Source organism: Mus musculus, chromosome 17, assembly GCF_000001635.26.
Source record: "Mus musculus strain C57BL/6J chromosome 17, GRCm38.p6 C57BL/6J".
In the NCBI taxonomy this organism is placed as follows: Eukaryota; Metazoa; Chordata; class Mammalia; order Rodentia; family Muridae; genus Mus; species Mus musculus.
The window spans coordinates 51,357,789-51,373,368 of record NC_000083.6 but is presented as its reverse complement, the minus strand read 5'-3'; positions in this window follow the sequence as shown (position 1 = coordinate 51,373,368).

Below are 15,580 nucleotides of genomic sequence, written 5' to 3'. Positions count from 1 at the left end.
TAATAAGCTGCAGCGAGCCACAAGGGGAAAGTTCAGGCACAGCATTGGGACCACAATTAATAAAAATGTGCCATACATGCCAATAACCTGGGAGAAAGAATTTGGAAACTTTCCTCCAAGATCAGATGATGGAATTTGGGGAGATAAATGTGTTGAACCTTATTTAAACAGAACCCAGTGCACGCACATATTAAACCATCATATGAGGCCTCATTAATACTAAAAACATACGTCTTCATATGTCAGTTAAAGTTAGTTTTGATATAACTAAAGTGATGGAAATTCAAGTAAGACAAAGATAAGAATCACTCAAAGTAAAGAACTAAGACAGAGGGAGGAAGACGAGGGAGGGAGAATGAAGGTAAACACCTCAGGAAAAGGCAGTCCTGGGTTACAACTTTTTATTTATAGTCCTTCTGCTCTGCTAGATCCTAGGTGCTTAAGACAGGCCCCAGTTGCAGAAGTAAGGAGCAAAAAAGGGGAGAAGGCATGTTTCTGAAGTGTCCCTCCAGGGGCTTTTTTTTTTTTTTTGGCTTGTTTGTTTCCCACGGTTCTCAACAAACTTCCTACCTTTCTTCAGGCCAGGAGTCCCTAGTGAAGCAAGCCCAAAGACTCCTTCTCTCAATAACGGATTTAAATGCATTCGATAGAAAAGTGTAAGATTACAAAGAAGCCAGTTGCTCTGGAATACACTTCTACCCCAGGCTTCCCTGAGCGAGTAGCCCCCCCCCCCCCCCCCCGACTCCTGACAGGGTCGGGAAGATCACAAAAGGGAGCAGACAGTCTACTGCTTCCCACATAGAGGAATAAACTAACTCAGGAAAACTGGATTTAGAAGTGAAATGGCTGATTGTCTATTTCCCAATAAAGTACTGCCATCAAAAATACTCAGTGTTGTACTTCAACAGAGTGTTTCATTTCTCAGAAGTTTCCAGAGCACCCAATGCATTCCTTCATTTCTGTTTACTCTTCCATCCTCTCCCCCTCCCCCCCCCACAACACCCCTGCTTTATTCAAGTCTTTCATCTAAGTCTTAGATGTTGACAAAGGATTTGGTTTATCCTGCCTCGCTGCACAAGATTCCACCACCTCCCTATTAATGAAGCAAACAGTACCAGAAAGGGGTCTAATGTGAGTAATTCTCTCTGTGAACAGTAACTGTGACATTAGGAGCTCGGTAGATTGCTTGATTGCATGCCTAATCACTCATGGTAATTCACCCACTGGGCTTGATGTGGGGGCAATGCCCCTGAGCATGCCCAATCTGACACCCATCACAACTTACTGTCTCATAGAGCGTACCTGACGACATAGAACTACGTGCTTTCACGGAATGGGCTCTGTCAGCATCTCTTCATTTGCGAGGCTCTTAATAAAAGAGAAGGCTTTAAAATAGCTCCAGACACCAGAAACAGAAATATCTTAGTGTCTGTGTTCTCTTCTCAATTCAAAACAACAAAACAAAACAAAAACAAACAAACAAACAAAAAACCCACCTTTCCCCACCCCAAAGAACTCAATCAAGTATATACACCATACAGTAGGCTTCAGACAACGTTTCTGTGTTTCTTGTGTCATAAAAATAAATACAGATATACAACCCTCCTCTTCCAGATGAATACTCGAATTTCCCCCTCCCTCCATCTCCATTACTTGATACCCTTTTTCTCCCTTTACATCTCGGAATAGAAAGAGAAATAAAAATTTTAAAATATTGGATCCTTCCTTTTGACTCTACTGCTAACACAATAAGCCAGCGCTATAAACTGAATCACGAGAGTCTGCCGTTCTGACTGCTCTCTTTGCTGTATTACTTCATGGATATTAGAAGCCTTGGGGATATTGGAATATGAATAAAGATTTTTTTTAAATCAGCTGGGTTTTTTTTTTCTCTTGGTTCTGTTTCTAAAAATAATGCAGTTTGCAAAAACAGAAGGTTTGGTTTATAACACAAACAAAATTGTTACATTCTGAATGGGTTGTAAGTACCTGATTCTTTGCCTTTTTACTCATCCCTGAAAAAAAAAATCTGCAAATCCATTTGCTAACCAGCTGTACCTCTGTGCGAAACAGATAACAACCTGTGCAAGCCAGGGTTTGCTGTGAATCGGTGCTGATAGGCCTGAATCTCACGGCTTTTTTTAAATGCTAATGACAAGAAACATTTCCGAAGCCAAAACGCTCTTGTAGATCTGTCTTCCTCTATTATGACTGATATTTGCTTGTAAGTACATAGAACACTTGTTCCCTGTCCCTTATCTGCGGAGCTGCAGCATGCTGACCTACATAGCATTCAGCACAATGCCATGCACAAACATCTTCTATATAATTTTTCATTTTCGACTTAAAAACAGTAGAGGCAAAATAGGATTGCTGCAAATCTAACAAAGAGATGGCATTATTTCCAAATAAAAATGTGCATTTTTCCAAAGAATTTATTTGTCTAGCAGCATGAAGTTCATACACAGCCTTGCCGGGGAAAGGGGTGTTGCGTTGCGATTAGGAAGGAGACCGCAGGAGAAAAACAAAACCCATCTTTCCCACTGCCCAAGAATAATTAAATAAACTTGGTTTTCGCTACAATTAAAAGTCCAGTTTTTCGGAACCATGTCCTTGCGGTATCACAAAGAGGGGCTGATACAAAAATGCCGAATGCTTACAATGACAAAGGGCTTGGGTGAGAAAGTGAGACCCGTGGGAACGGAAGGGAGTGTTATTCTCACATCTCCTCTATCAGAACGCTCTGAGCCACAGTATACATTTTTCTCTATCAGAACGCTCAGAGCCCCGGTATACATTTTTTATTTATTTATTTATTTATTTATTTATTTTTTTACTTTCTTGCTATTCCATCTGCCACTTGGACAGTCCTGTCTATTGATGGGGTACTGCGATTTCTACCAGAGCTGTTCATAGCTCCACTGCAGACCTCCGGCTCTTGGTTATCAGGTGGCCTGGCCTTCTTAGTGCCCAGCAAGACCGTTGTAATTGCAAATACAGCCAAGCCGCTTGAAATGGAAGACTGAATTTCTAGTATGGGGCACGAGGAGACCAGTGGAGGCACCAGTAAGGGCAAAGGGCAAACAGGGTGACTGGCCAGATTGAAAACTCCTCATTAACTCGGAACACAGCTAGAAGGCCACAGTCGAGAGCCTTCGGTCCCTCTATAAAACAGGGGACAGGGTGCTTATGAATGCACCTGGGTTTAATTTTTAATGATCTGCTTGCTGTCTTTGTGTTTCAGGTCTGATGCGGGGGAGGGGGGGGGACAAAACAAACAGGAAAATCCCTAAGTACGAAAAGAAACGGCTTGGATAGTGGCCCAAATGACTTCGTTCCTTGCACTTTAAGGAACTTTATTGCTATTTTGTTGCTTAATGATTTTGAGGGGTCTCACCCGAGTAAGAAAGCTGCCACAGGTACTGGATCACTACCGCCAGAATGTCACAGTAAGGGTGAATTCTACTTCTGAAATCTTGTTTTATGGCTCTCTAAAAGCGACTCTTTACAGACTCTCTTTTCCCAAGAGCCCAGACTTAGTCTTGACTTCTTGACTAGCTGTGTGGCTTCGGCAGGTCTCCCAGCCTCACAGAACCTGCTGCTCTGGGGCCTGGAGTAGTTAAATGATGTCTCCTGGATGCAAAGTTCTACAATGGCTCCTCTGTCCTTTTGGGGGGCACTTATTGCTGTTTGGGATGCTTGTTTGAGAAGATGTTCAAGGCCCTTTTCAAATTGGTCTTTAGGCATTCTTAGGCACTGGCTTAAGTGGTGGCCAGCCTTGATTCTTCACATACATGCATTGCTTTCTGCTCCCACTTGAACTCTGTAGGGTCCGCTTATTAATGGTCTATGCTAATGCGGTTTCCAGAAAGCATGCTATTATTAGATTTTCTGGGGTTTCGACCCAGCAAAATAACATACAACTAACTATGTGACAGACTAGTCTGAATAGATTTAGGAATTTAACAAGTGTAGCTCTCATCTACCTGAGAAACCTAAATCCATTTAAAATTAACTTCTGACTTTCTTATATTTATGTCATTCAAAAACACACTTCCAGTCCAAGAGAGGTCTTCCCAAAGCTCAAGCAAACTATTAATTTTGTTTGGGTCAAAGCATAAATGTTATCAGTGCATGATAGCTACAATTTGCTAATTACTCTCAACTTGTTCCAAACATGACCCTTGCCTTTACTTTTTTGTTTTAATCTGAGATTTTTATCAACAAATTCCCTGCATCTTTCTTTGTTTAATCTTAAACCAAGGGAAAGACTGGTGGCTTTATGAAGCTGCAGTTCCTAGTAAATAGTATCAAATTAGCATTATAATTTTCATAGACTAAGCAATCTGCACTTTGTGCTACTTTTTAAAACTTGGATTAAAAATACGAGTCAAACATTCTGTCCCTTCTTGGAAGCTTTATTTATAAAATGTACTCAAATGAAGATTCTACTTCTTTCTCATCGTGGTCGCTTTTAGCTAAACAACATGCTGTTGAATTCGGTTTGAGATTCTGCTAGGCGCCATCAGTATCGTCATTTTTATAGTTATTATCATTGCCCCGTGAAAGTTTACCTACACGGAACACACAGATTATGAAATACAAGCATGGGCTAGAATTTCTAAAATTAATGAAGAGAGGGTGAATTTAAATGCTGTGCTCTGGTGTCCTCTTAGGCTTTTGCAGAGAGATACCTATATGCACCTCATGTATATATGTATGTATATATGATAGATATGTGTATGTATATGTATGTATACATGCATGAGCACAGTGAAGTACTGATGACTAAAGATGACAGTAAGTGCCAACTGGTACTTTTGTTAGGGGACAGCTTGTTAAAGGGATTCCAAGTTGAAAGGAAACAGATGACTAATTTTTATCTTTTCTTAACCAAATTTACTTATTTATTCATTTACTTAACATTTACTGAGTTATTTCCATATACCAAAATAGCATATTTTTGCTAAATTCAATAAAATTTATGAGAGAAATAAAATGCTCAAAGAGAAATTATGCCGGTTTCATAAGTTCCTCCATCGGGTCTGTAGACTGGGTAAAATATTGTCAATAACATATTTTATGTCTAATTTTTAAAACTAAAGAAAGAACTAGAAGTACTCCTTTAATATCTCTCCATATCCTCTCTGGACAACTTCAGAATTTTCTTCTTGCGTTCTCATGTAGGAAGTTGAATATGAGACCTACTGCATTTCACTTTGAAGATCCAACTAGTCCAATTACTCCAATCATTCTGTAATTCCAGCTTGACCAGGAAGTAGTAGAAAGGGGGCTATGAAGGCCTGTCCAAGACAGGTATGGTAAACATGGTCAATGTGCCTTTAAAAATAAATGTGCTTTGGTCCAAAGCAAAACTCCAGATAAGCTCTGGACCCCTGCCCATCCCACAGACAGACTTGGGAAGTTTTATCCGGGACTCATTCATCAATATCTAGACTAACCATACATATGCCCAACTTGCTTTGGATACCACTATTCTCTATTGCTGCTCCAAAATAATTATTGACAGCTCTTTTTACACTTTTCAAAAGGCCCCGATTAGGGGTGATTAGTGACACTGGCTCCCTAACCACAACACTATCTGTGTCAGAACAAATTTGAATAATGATCTGTTACCGTAACTACCCAGTGATGTAATGTCTTTCTAGGATTAATAATTGTCCACTTTTGGTTTTTTTTGCAGCGGACATAGTTTTTTAAAGTAAATGGCCTATTTATAGATCCTCTCTGATTCTTGTGAAACGGTGGTGTTCCTCCATTCACACCCATTAAACTTTGTAAAACTTCCCAAACCAATTAGACGGCTGCCGAATTCCACATAAAAGCCTTGCCTCTGCCACAAATTTCATAAGAACAGAAAAATTTATCTTACTCACCTGCGTCTCTCAGTGCTTGTTGCGCTTGCTCAGGCTCAGCCTTATTTGGAAGAGGCCCTCGATAAATATTTGTTGGGCTGCCTGGAGCAGCCAGTGAAAGCACCTGGATGGCTGGCCCAATGCTTCTTCACTTTTCACCCTGCGATTTATCATCATGGATCTAAGGAAGCCCAGCAAACAGACAAATGTCAGGTTCAGGCAGAAGTGGAGAGGAGTATTCAGGTGCTTAGGGAAGCAGGGAGCATCCAATCCGCGTTTTCCCCCTCTAGAAATTTCTCAATCTATCTTCATGTTCTTTTCTAAAGCAATTAATAGGCTATTTCTGCAAACCAGATATTCTACAGATAGGAGCCAGATCTGCAATCTCAAAAAAAGAAAAAAGAAAAAACAACCAAACCAAAAAAGTCTATCAATTAAACAACAAAAGCAGTTGCTTCTGGGAGCTGAAGAAATGGGTAAGGAAGTTTGCTGATTTTCCAGAGGACCTAAGTTTAGTTTCTAGCACACACATTTTTCCAGTGGGAACCAACTTGTAACTGTCCATAACTGTAGTTCCAAGGGACCTGCTACCATCTTCTGGCATCCAGGGGCATCCACATGTATTCAGTTGACCACCACACAGACACACATTTATACCCAGAAATAAAATGAATCTTAACAGTCATTTCACGTGCACTTTAGAAAAGCCATCAAGTGGTTGCACGATTTACAGAGTGGTGGGGAGGGCACAGTGGAGGAGTTTTAAACAACCCTCTGTTCATTTAACTTCTAAAATAATAATAATAATTATAATAATGATAATGTTGCGATGTATCTATAATCCGTTAGCAAGAATGACAGTATTTGAATAAATCCAACTCCAGTGAGCTAGAGCACCCTGCCTTCATGTTACATTTTCCATTTGTGATAGTTCATATCATGACTTCAGGACAGCCTATGATCTTTCCTCAGATCACCTAAGCAGTCTAAACAAACAACGGCTCATGCCTCACAGAGGTGTCTATTCAGTGACATCCAAGCTGCCATGCAACCTCCATGGTCCTTAAAGGGCCCTTAAGACTATCCGTGCATCTTTGGAAATCAAGGAGAAAACAAAGTGGCTCTCAAGCAGGACAGAAGGAACCTAAGAACTGGGCTGCAGAATCGACTCCACGGCCCACACCTGTGCCTGGGACGTTTCGATTATGGAGAATTGCTTTTTTATCTGCCAGCATGAAAGTCATTTCCACCAGAAGTATGGAACAAAGAGAGGCTTTCATTTACAAAACAAAGTTTAATGGTGCTGTGTCTGTGGGGTTTTTATTTATGATGCACCTGGTGTTGTGTTTAACCATCTGTGGAACAAAGTCACCTGCGCCAACACCTAAACTCTTGTCCTATATGTGTGAACCAGTCCTGGCTCCCACTGGCAAGGTAGGTTTCTGTCTGTGGGCTCCAGGAGAGAGAGAATCTGCCCGCATTCAGGTCTGCCTCCTGCTTCTGCTTACAAAAGACCACTACCAGGAGCTTCGTTCTAAGCACCTCTCCATACAGCTCTGTACCTACTCATCACTCAGCACCTCTAACCAGCACCCCGAGTCCCTGTGAAACACCCTTTGAAGTAGGCTTACCTAGAGTCTGGGAAATCTAAGCTGGCTCAGGCTCTTCCTGGTCAAGGCAAGACTTCTGGGGATTTTATTTTTAAATTCTAAACTCATCCAGGATCTTTTTCTTCCCTTTCTCTTTTAACCAGGGACTAAACAACCTGAGCACATGAGTGTGCTCTATTCTACTGGCTGTTCAGTTCACCTGGGTAAGCATAGACGTTGCACACAGGACTGGGAATCCAGAAACCTAGGTCCCAGGGTCATCCCAGCCACGTCCCAACTGCTGTTTCTTCGGATGGAGTTCTTAACTGCACCCGTCTGCACAATGTCCGCTAACACGACACAAAGTCCCACCCACCCCTGAGAGAGCCTAGTCCCCTCCTGTCATTTACTTGAATGTAGAGGCCTATTCCTGATGCAGGAAATGCTAGACAGTAAAGAAAATTCTGGAGAATTGACAAATGGGACCTAATGAAACTCCAAAGTTTCTGCAAGGCAAAAGACACTGTCTATAAGACAAAAAGACCACCAACAGACTGGGAAAGGATCTTTACCTATCCTAAATCAGATAGGGGACTAATATCCAACATATATAAAGAACTCAAGAAGGTGGACCTCAGAAAATCAAATAACCCCCTTAAAAAATGGGGCTCAGAACTGAACAAAGAATTCTCACCTGAGGAATACCGAATGGCAGAGAAGCACCTGAAAAAATGTTCAACATCCTTAATCATCAGGGAAATGCAAATCAAAACAACCCTGAGATTCCACCTCACACCAGTGAGAATGGCTAAGATCAAAAATTCAGGTGACAGCAGATGCTGGCGAGGATGTGGAGAAAGAGGAACACTCCTCCATTGTTGGTGGAATTGCAGGCTTGTACAACCACTCTGGAAATCAGTCTGGCGGTTCCTCAGAAAATTGGACATAGTACTACCGGAGGATCCAGCAATACCTCTCCTGGGCATATATCCAGAAGAAGCCCCAACTGGTAAGAAGGACACATGCTCCACTATGTTCATAGCAGCCTTATTTATAATAGCCAGAAACTGGAAAGAACCCAGATGCCCCTCAACAGAGGAATGGATACAGAAAATGTGGTACATCTACACAATGGAGTACTACTCAGCTATTAAAAAGAATGAATTTATGAAATTCCTAGCCAAATGGATGGACCTGGAGAGCATCATCCTGAGTGAGGTAACACAATCCCAAAGGAACTCACACAATATGTACTCACTGATAAGTGGATACTAGCCCAAAACCTAGGATACCCACGATATAAGATACAATTTCCTAAACACATGAAACTCAAGAAAAATGAAGACTGAAGTGTGGACACTATGCCCCTCCTTAGAAGTGGGAACAAAACACCCATGGAAGGAGTTACAGAAACAAAGTTTGGAGCTGAGATGAAAGGATGGACCATGTAGAGACTGCCATATCCAGGGATCCCCCCCATAATCAGCATCCAAACGCTGACACCATTGCATATACTAGCAAGATTTTATCGAAAGGACCCAGATGTAGCTGTCTCTTGTGAGACTATGCCGGGGCCTAGCAAACACAGAAGTGGATGCTCACAGTCAGCTAATGGATGGATCACAGGGCTCCCAATGGAGGAGCTAGAGAAAGTACCCAAGGAGCTAAAGGGATCTTCAACCCTATAGGTGGAACAACATTATGAACTAACCAGTACCCCTGAGCTCTTGACTCTAGCTGCATATGTATCAAAAGATGGCCTAGTCGGCCATCACTGGAAAGAGAGGCCCATTGGACACGCAGACTTTGTGTGCCCCGGTACAGGGGAACGCCAGGGCCAAAGGGGGGGAGTGGGTGGGTAGGGGAGTGGGGGTGGGTGGGTAAGGGGGACTTTTGGTATAGCATTGGAAATGTAAATGAGCTAAATACCTAATAAAAAATGGAAAAAAAAAAAAAAATAAAAATAAAAAAAAAAAAAAAAAAGAAAATTCTGAACTACACAACCTACAAAATCTCCATCTAAGATGCAGTCAGTCTGCAGGCCAAATACAAGGTTCTCTTATGATTAGGTGTACCTGGTTAGAAAGCTAGTCCAACCAAAAAAGTCAGTAACAAGATATATGCCTAACCTTCTGTCCAAGAAGAGAGAGTGCTATTAATCCACACTACACTTCTGTCGTTCAAGATGGAATCGGGAATGACCCGTAGTCAATTTTAAATTCATAAAATAATTTTTGGAAACATGAAATCTTATATGAGATTCGTTTCTGATTAAACAGACTACTATGATTTTCCTATTTTGTAAATCTATCTCAGTCTCTCACACCAGGAAGTCTGAAATTTGAAAATTAGAATATGGGCCTACAACAGGATTCAGTGGGTAAAGGTGCTTGCAGCCAAGCGTAACAACCTGTGTTTATCCCCAGAACATGCAGCATAGAAGATAAAACTCCTGTTAATTTTACACACTTGCACGCGCTCTCGCTTACACACACACACACACACACACACACACACACACACGCATGCATGCACGAGTGCACACAGTTGCACACTTAGATATACACATCTCATCTAAGCATGTACGTACATACTTCTCCCCACAAAAATTATCTAAACATAACAAAAATAAAGTTGGAATTATGTGAACGTCTTCCTTACAATTTGAATCTGCCTCTTCATCCGGGCTACCTGGCTTTGTACTGGCTACAGCTTCAATTCAGCCCAAGGCAGGGCCGAATTTACTAGGAATTGCTGAATTGCTGGGATGTCAATGGAAGCTGGTTTATTAGGCAGTAAAGGATGGGGCTTACTATTCCGTGTACATGTTTCTCCACCCTCAGCTGGACAGCTTCCAGGAGAGATGTCTTCACACCTTGGCTATGCTGCCTTAGTCCTTCACTCAGTATAGGCCATGGGCCAGACATTTCCTGGCTAGGTAGGAAGGCAGGCCTTGGTCTATGCAGAGCAGGTTCGTCCTATACACGGCCATGCTTTTCTTTGTTACTGGAGCTGTTAGCTAGGTTCCAAGTAGCCATGAACCACACTTAGCTGCAGCCCGTGGGGCGAGGGGGCTGGGGGGCGAGGTACACAGATGTATAGTTAGTTTTTATGTCCTGTAGGGATCCCCTTGAAACGTGTTAAAAATGTCAGTCAAGACATCTGGTCAGCTGTCCTAGTCCATATTGGGGTTTCTCGGCTACTGTTATCCCCCAATATGCTTAGAGCATTGCCAATATGCTTTCTCCACAGAAGCAGCAGTGTGTTCCCTCTGGTTTTCTCAGTTCGTCCCCAGCACTAGTGTTTATAGAGTCACGTACTGAGCAGAATGAAACCCGCACCACTCCGGTGTCCTGGCTGATGAAAACAGGTCGGACAATCCTTGTGCAATCAGGGATGGAACCGATTGGCTTAGGTTGGGTCCATCTTGCAGACTGCAAAAGAATCAGCTGTCACCAGTGCCATGCGGCAGATGGACAGTTTGCATCCGATTTCCAGTCAGGCGCCAAACCCTTTAGAAGCATTGGCAGCCAGAGCGCCATCAGGCAGCAGCCTTTGATGGCCTGCAGATGGCTGCCGCAGCCATCTTGCCTCTGCATTCTGAGAGGCCCTTGTCTTACTTTCAGGCAGCGTTCATTCTGGCCTAGGCCCACTGCGCCTTAGAGAGAGAGGGGGCCGCTGGTCTAAGAGGTTCTCATCACCAGCCAGAACCTAACAACTCAGCTTCCACTTCTACTGGAAGCTGCTGAAACTGGAAGCTCTTTAAAGAGAGAGCAACTGCCCAAGCACACCCACGTTGGTCTGATCCTTCCTACCTTAGCCTTTCCACCCTTCTTCAGACAGTAAACTATCCCCCCGCCCCCCGAACATTTGGGCCTTTTGATGGGCCACATCTCTACTACACAGATTTCTGAGTAATTGGTATAAGAAGTTGGTTGTTCCTTCAAAACTAAATAAAAGTGGGGAGCGGGCAGGAGTGAGAGAGCAAAGGTAGGGTAGAGGGTGGGGCTGGAGAGCACCGGGGCTTCTTCCTCTTGCTTGAGACATCCTGAAACAAACCCTGCCCGTTTTCTCCTGCCCAGGTCAAAGGTTAGCTCAAACAATCTTACCCCCAAAACTCTATCACCAACCAAATTATCACCAAGCCTTCAATCCAGACTAATTTGCCTTGCAACTTAGAGGATTAAAGCCCTTGGAATCCTGCTTCATCGGGTTCCGACTTGCCCTGAGCCTTCCATAGGAAAAAAAGCATCGTCTTCATGGTAGGACCACTAATCTTGTATCATGAATAGCCCAGAGAGATCTGTCAGAAAGCTGAGCCTGGAGGTCTTCCAAACAGAGCCTCTGCACATTTGGTAGGAGCAGTTAGGAATTCTGACTGGCACTATTAGTTAGAAGTCATGTCACTGTGCCGTAGGAGTCAGGGTGACTCCTCCCCGCTGAAGACCTACCAAGACATTTCTACTGCATCCAACACCCCCCAAGATAGAGCATGGCAGGCTGGGGAAATTTGGAGTGAGTGTCTGATGGAAAATTGAAAACAAACTCAGTGAGAATCAATTCAATCATGTGTGATTTCCAACCACTCAAAAGTAGTGGAAATATTTGGTAAAAATATATAGATATAAATTGCCAATTAATGCAAACTGGTTAAAGTCAGTAAATGGAAAAAATAAAAAGTTAATTAGTGCCTTTGGAAGCTTTGTTTTATACACATCATTTGCAGGTGCTAAAAAAAAAGTGAAAAATAACCATTATAATTACTGGTATTCAAGGATTCATATTCCCTGTGTAATTTATTTAGGATTATCAGTTTCCTTGTAGTTATACAAAAGGCCTGTCAAGGTGTTTCCCACGTGTTTGGCTCATGTGTGTTCCAAAAACCAGCCAAAACGCTGTTGTATTGCACCCTGCACAGGGAGGCTACTCTTAGGGAAAAACTAGGCCAAGTTCTACCTGGATCTCTGTCTTGGTTAAATTATCTTACATATGCTTTAATTTTTTTTCTTGTTCTTCCTGTCTTTATCTCTCTCTCTCTCTTTTTGTTAAAATACATCTGTGTTTGTAGACTGCCCTGGTTGATATCTTATTGAGGAGTGGGTGTGCTCACACCTGGTATAGTATATGTAGCTTAACAATACATATCATTACATTATTTACTGCTCATTTTATGTTATTCAATAGTAAACTGCAAATTAACCCTCCAAGAACCAGGCAGGAAAAAATGCCCCACTAGATATGAGATAGCCAATGAAGGCGTTCTCCCTGAGGAGGACTGCTCAGAGAGCATCCATAACTGTATTCATAAACACGGAAGTATGTTCATTACAGTGGGGATGCCCACCAGAGCCAGCTAATTCCTCTCCCAGGAAATCTGTTTCATAATGATATCCCTTACCACACCACACTTGTACTTATGCTGATAACACAGGTTATAAAAGGGACTTAGGACAGGAGGCAATTAATGTACCGGCTCTTTAACCTCCTTTATTAGAGTACATCAGGCACCGAAGGGAGCTGGCGTTATATTTCTGGTGATACCGTTTCGTGCCATCTCAGCCCTGTCTTACTTTGCACGGATTCATATTCTGGTTTGACCTTTTGGTCACTGATTCAGCTACAGACAAGTAGAGGAGGGAGCCAGTGAAATGGACACCAACAAAGAATGATTCTCCCACCTGAGGGGAGAAACCATCCTTATCACCCTGGCTTCAGGACCCATAGCACCTTCCACGGACCCCTACCGTCCTCACAAAAATCATGCCCAACAACGCAAAACAAGTCTAGTCATGCTTCCAGTTAGGGGCAGAACCCAAATCGGAATTCCTGATTCCTAGAGGGGGCCCCAACTCCATCTGATTCCGCATTTCAAAACAAAAAAGCCATCGCTAACAAGAAATCATTAAAGACTGGTCCCTGAGAAGTATAGTAATTAAAGTATAAATATAAGTAAGTTCAAAAAGGGAAGGAAGAGAAGGGGAAAGAAAAGTGAGGGTGGAGTGGGCAGAGGGAGTCTTTACATTAGATTGCAAGAGGGGCGGTTCTCCAAGTTTCAAGTAAGCTCCTTGCTGACCAAAAGTATCCCTCCTTGCCTCATTTACAGGAATGAGAAGAAAATGTAGGTGTTGGGCCAAAAGTAAACACATTATTAACCCGGAGTTTTCCAGAAAAAGAGATACAATGTAATTTGAGATCAGGAGGGAAAAAAACTATTCTGTCTTGCTACCGAAACACCAGACTAAGCTTTAAAGAACCCCACAATGTCTTGTGGCTCAGTTAGCCAGTCTAAACATCAGCAGCAATCTAGTTACATACTGTTGGCAATTAACTTGCTAAATTAAGATTTGCAATAGAAAACAAGACATCTTACCATCCCCTATGTTTTATTGATATTTTTTTCTTAAAGAAAAAAAAAAAAGCAGCTTTCTTCAAAACAGTCATTTCTATTTCAAGGAGACCAAGCACAAAGTTTCCTGAATTTGGCTCTAGAGAACAGCCGTCCTCAGATCCGCTGGGCAGAATATCAAAGAATAGCCGTCCATACTTCAAACATGAGGTATAGAACGGCATTCAAATCCTAGGGCTGTGGACAGTAGCTTGGAGATATTGAGGGGCTCTCACTTTAATTCCTTCCTTCTCTTTTCTACAGTCATGGAGCAAATGGTCCGGGGATAAACATTATAAAAACTGGTGTGGTATAAAGAGATGTGTCCATGTCCATTCCCCTGGCTGCCTGTGTATTAAGAGAGCAAATATGGGTTAATTAGGAGCCCAGATCTTTTTCATCAAAACTAGCCACAAACAAGGTGATTTCTCAGGGCTAATTCCTACCCAGGGGATAGTGAGCGTTATTCTGAATGACCAGAGACATTTCAGAAGGCAAAAGCCAGTCCCCATATCCAGGCTGTTCCAACTACTTGCTCCCTGCGGTTTGGAATGCCGCAGAAGCTCCGATGACATGAGCTCCAGCCTCTCACAGTGAATGGAAATGAGAAAAGGTATCCTCCTCTGAAACATGCTAAAAAATACAGCAATTACCCGGTACAGAGGTGGCGTTACAAACTCCTATCCCAAAGCATTGTTTCAGATGTGATTTCCGTTGCAGAAACTGAACTAATAGAAACATCCCCATCAATATGAATTTGAGATATTTCTTACAATATATATCACCTTTCTACTGCCTGCAACCTTCTGCCAGGCTTTTTTTTCCCTCCCTTTTCTTTTTAGGAGGTGCTTTGAGGAGACCATACCATGAGAACAATACACAGCTGCTGCTGTATAGAGATATCTAATTGTCAATATTGTAGAAATTCTACAGCTTATTACGTGCATTCAGTCTAATTCTGGGCAAATTGCCAGTCACTTCAGGGACAATCAAGTGAGCCACATCACACGTGGTATAGCATCAGAGCTTTAAGATACCCGGCTGTTTTGCCTCTGGCCAGAGAGTGTTTGTACCAGTGCTACCGAGTGAAGGGGGGTAACTACAGATAAAATAAAATTTGTATTTTTTTTTCAAGTGGGCTACATTTCAAGCCCAGATGTTAGTAATGAAAGATTCAATTTAAGGATTTAAATTACAAATAAATAAAGTATGAAACAGATGTGATTTTTAAGGAAGTTCAAATTATCCAGGAAGAAAAATATCTCTGTGCATGACAAAGTAATAGGGATTGTGTTGAAGAGTCTGTTGGAAGCAATCTGCTAAGCGCAATTCACCCTTAGGACAGGATTGGTTTGGAATGGGAAGGACTGGTGGAGCTTGTCATTAAACAAAAATTGTGTTTAATAAAACTTTATAACCGTGATTAATCCTATGAGGCCCTAAAGGAGTTTGCAGTTGATAAACACATTTTCCTTGTTTGCAATGGTAATGATATTTTGGAGTGAATGGAAAAAGAACAAAAAAAGAAAAAGAAAAAAACTCTAAGGGGATAAAAATGGAGGGTTTGGCAGGTACCACCTAGGCAGAAATTCCAGGGACTCATAAGATATACGGACCACCCATTAGGAGACTGCTTTAATGCTTGTGTGACTCACATACCATAGAAGGGCATCAACTTAACAGAGAAACAAAGCTATCTTGCAAGCAGTAACGGAGCACATCTTTATTTA